At 40.7% G+C, this 4,260-nt stretch overlaps 1 non-coding gene across 1 annotated transcript; it reads right to left on the bottom strand.

The window, feature by feature from the left end:
* Positions 1 to 2,108: 2,108 nt before the first annotated feature.
* On the bottom strand, positions 2,109 to 2,190 carry trnas-uga (transfer RNA serine (anticodon UGA)). The gene has a single exon. It is a non-coding gene; the product is annotated as a tRNA-Ser (tRNA).
* Positions 2,191 to 4,260: the final 2,070 nt, after the last annotated feature.

Consider the following 4,260-nt stretch of genomic DNA (forward strand, 5'->3'; position numbering starts at 1 on the left):
TTTAACACAACTAGGAAATTGCAGACTGACGCCACTCTGTCAATGCAACTCACCCAGGGAAGAGCAGACCGATCCCACACTGTCCAAATAACTCACTCCGTGAAAAGGAGACTGACGCCACTCTGTCCATGTAACTCGAACAGGAAAGAGTAGACTGATGCCACTCAGTCAGTGATACTCACCGAGGGAAGGGCAGACTGACCCCACACTCTCAGTGTAACTCAGCAGACTGATCCCACATTCTGATATTCTGCATTCATCCCGGTTTTTACCTAATCATATTTCTGACTTTACAAACTACGTCATAACAGGTTGACAACTGCAGAATGAGCTGTGTTCCGTTCCCCACTGATGTTTGCAGTATTCATTCAGCATATTCGAGTAGGACTTGATGCGCTTGAGGGTGGTGTATTCGCGGCATTATGGCTTTTCTTTTCGTTTTCGGTCTACTATTACGAGTTCATTGCGCAGACTTCTGAAGAAGACTTTTTGGAGTCGAAATGGTAACTGTGTTTTCTCTTGAAAGACAGACGTAGCTTTATTTCTGTTCTCTTATAAATTGATCTTCTTCTGATCTTTGCAAGTGAAATAGGGTGCATTACTATTGCTCGGTTTTAGTTTCAAAATCAAGAGAAACATGAAGGAGACAATATCAAAGAACACAAAGTTCTGATTTGTTAAGAGAATTTTTGCAGCAATGGTGGACATGAAGGTCAAATTAAGATAACGGTTCAAGAACATTTAGTCTGGAAGTAATATGTGACTTTAATTCCAAATATATGTTTCCGTTCTTCCAGTACATCTTTTTGACTCCCAGAAAACATTGATTGTTTTCTGTATTCACTTTGTTTCACGATATCCGTCTTCTGGTCGACCAGAGACAACTTCAATTTGCGTCAGCATTGAATAAGATTTCGCTCTTTCTTTCGAGAAGCCATCCTATGCATTACGTAACATTTATCATGCTGATGGCTAAGAAGTTCAAAATGAATTACGGTTTATGGATCGTGAGCAAGAATGAAGTGATCCACTTGTGAACAGATGTCACCACGCCCTATTCCTACATTGGGCCTGAACGGTCCAATGGCAGAGTCTGCAGAAAGGAAATGTCTAAGGGAACTAGTCCTTTGTTCAGTTTGATTTGATACCAATGGTAGTGCTGTGCTGGGGCAGAAATGTGTCAACATCTCTGAAGTTAGAGTCAAAATTTAAGTCACATCTACTCCATGGAGTGTCCTCTCATATCGGAACATGCTGACATGAAAACATCTAGCACTGATAGCAAAGGTTTTTTCATTAAATCGGGAGTCTGTTTAACTGAGCAATTCAGACAGCCAAGATGAATAATTGGCACTTGGTTCTTCAAGCTGAGCTCTCCACACCAACTGCTCCAACGGAGGTCGTGGATAAGATCCCCATCGATTATTTTGGTCAATTTTAGTCTCAGCAACAACCTATTTTTCTGAACAATACTACACCACAAACAGAGGGCTAAGTCTGATTTTCATCGTTAATTTTCAATTTCAGTTCTGAATGCACAGTTTCTTACGAATGTGGACAGCAGAAGACTGTTAACATTCCATTTCTCATATTTCCAGAAAATTCTACTCCGCTGATAACGCCTTGCCTTATCACACCTCAAGCCAGGAACCTGGACCAGTCGAGTTCCTTTCCACACATCGAGTTGTTTTTTCTAATTCATTGACTGCTGACATAATAGATAATTGCCCTTGAGAGTCAGCTGTAAATTAGGTTGAACTTTCTCAGCTTGACTTTCAACTGATCCTAAAAAAAACTCATCACCTGCAGGTAAATGTATTGCATTGCTTCTTGTTTTGCTTAATTTCACCACCCCCCCCCCACCCCCCCCCCCAACGCCTCCCGCCTCCCGAACATCCAAATTTCACGATAGTTCGACAAATGTTTGGAAACTGATTCGTGTTGGAAGTTGATGGCTTTTTGTGTCTCGACATATAATTTATTCAATTAGACATCTTGAAGTTACTTCGGATCTTCACAGTTGAAAATTTACTTTCGATTGAATGCAAAGCTCAAGCTCCACGAAATCCAAGTTCTGCAAAGGAATTAATTACTTTTAAAAGAGTCAACGCTGTGAGCAGGATTCGAACCTGCGCAGGGAGACCCCACTGGACTTCAATTCCAACGCCTTATCCTCTCGGCCATCACAGCTGCATCCACATTACCAATTTTCATAGTAAAAGAACTGAATTCATGAAATACGAAATTTGTTTGAAGAATAAATTGTCAAGACCCAAAGATTTCGCCAAATCCTTTGCAAAGACCCAGACGAACGTTACCTTAGCAGATTGACAGGCTTTCACCGCAAACTAGATCCTGACACAGCTGAAGTTGTGGAAATGATTCTTCATTGAATTATAGAGTCACGGATGTACACCACACGAAGTGAGGATCATTGTCTCACTGCGTCCGATCGATTTTGACTCAATTGCTCGTCATCTGGTGCCGAAGTAGATATGCTGTTGTGTTTTAATATTCATCGAAATATAGTATTAGAAATATTGATGCTAAGTCCATAAACACTAGCTACATTCGTAAAAAAAAAATCGGAATTAGAAAGAATGCAGAACCAATTTACAGAAATGGATCCAGCAACTAATCCGTAAGTTCTGACATCAGGTAATGAACTTGTGAGCACAAAAGAGGAATATTGACCGAAGATTTGGAACTTGAAATCGTCTTGACGGAATTATTTGAAAAGTTTTTGCGATTGTTCTAGAGTCATCAAGTTCTTGAACAATACAACATGGAAAGTGGCCCTTCTTTCCAACTTGACCATGGTGGACAGTTATCCCAAATTAATAGGTCCCATTTGCCAACATTTGGCCCACAACCCTCTAAACCTTGTTACTCATATATCCATCCAGATGCCATTAAATGTTACAGTTGTATCAGTCTCCAACAATTTCTCTGGCAGCTCATTCTGGACACGACTGAAAAAGTTGCCCCTGACGTCCCTTTTAAATCCTTACCAACTAATTTTAAAACAATGTTTTCTAAATTTTGACTTCCTCACCAGCAGGAAAACACCTTGATGAGTCAACCTATCCATGTCCCTCATGATTTAATAAATAGCAACGATTTGACTTTATCACACTTGTCAGGAGGGAAATGTGTGGAGATTATTATCGAAGGTTTGAAGTAGAACGTCTGATGTACAGATTTTTGGAATTGCATCTTGGAGAAGTGTTTAATAAGTCAATGAAATCTAGTAGCAGTTTTAGAAGTCTGTTGTGAAAGCTGCAGAAGGATTTCAGAGCACGAGAACAAAGTATTATTTCCAATGTATTGTGGCTCAGTTCGACCGCACTTGGCCTACAGTATGAGGAATTATAATCCTCAATTTAGGAAAGATACTAATGCCATATGAGGAATACCACGAATAGCGATTAGCCTTGATATCATGGATGAACATTAGTCCTTTGTATTGAAATTGGGAAAATCCGGTGTTTTTTAACAGTTTCAAAACAAGAGAGGTAATCTCATTTAGAGTTGCAAAATATTTGAAGTGATAAACCGGGTGGTGCAATTGAATTTTGTTCCCTCATTGGTGAATCGAGAAGCAGGAGAGGACAATTTTAAAATGAAGCATTGTGAATTATGACCAGGATGAGAACTATTGATTTTTGTCTTCGCCTTGAGAAGTCTCGCTATTCAGCACTACAGTGAGCCTTGGATATTTGGTCTTTGAATGCATCACTATCAGCCTGACCCGCCGACACTTCCTGCATCACTATAGACCTGACCCCTCGCACTTACCGTCTTAATATCAGTGTGAACCCCTCAAACTTACTGCATCACTATCCATCTGGCGTCCTCACATTTACTGCGCCACTTTCACTTCGAGACCATCATTTTGACTGCGTCACTATCAGCCTGAATGCCAAACACTTACTTTGTCACGATCAATCACGCCCTTAAACTTCCTATGTTACTATTACCCTGACTCCTGACACTTACTGTGTCACTATCAGCCTGACTCCATCACACTTATTATGTAAGTACCAGACTGACGTCTCACACTTACCGTGTCACTACAACACTGCTTCCTCAAACTTACTATGTCACTATCACCTTGACCCTCTCACATTTACTGCGCCACAATCACACTGACCACCTCACACCTACTGCTTCACTATGAGCTTCAACACTCATACTGACAGCGTCACTAACATCCTGACCCCCTCATGCTTACTGCGTTGGTATCTCTCTGATCCCCTC

This window comes from Chiloscyllium punctatum, chromosome 29 (assembly GCF_047496795.1).
Source record: "Chiloscyllium punctatum isolate Juve2018m chromosome 29, sChiPun1.3, whole genome shotgun sequence".
Taxonomy (NCBI): Eukaryota; Metazoa; Chordata; class Chondrichthyes; order Orectolobiformes; family Hemiscylliidae; genus Chiloscyllium; species Chiloscyllium punctatum.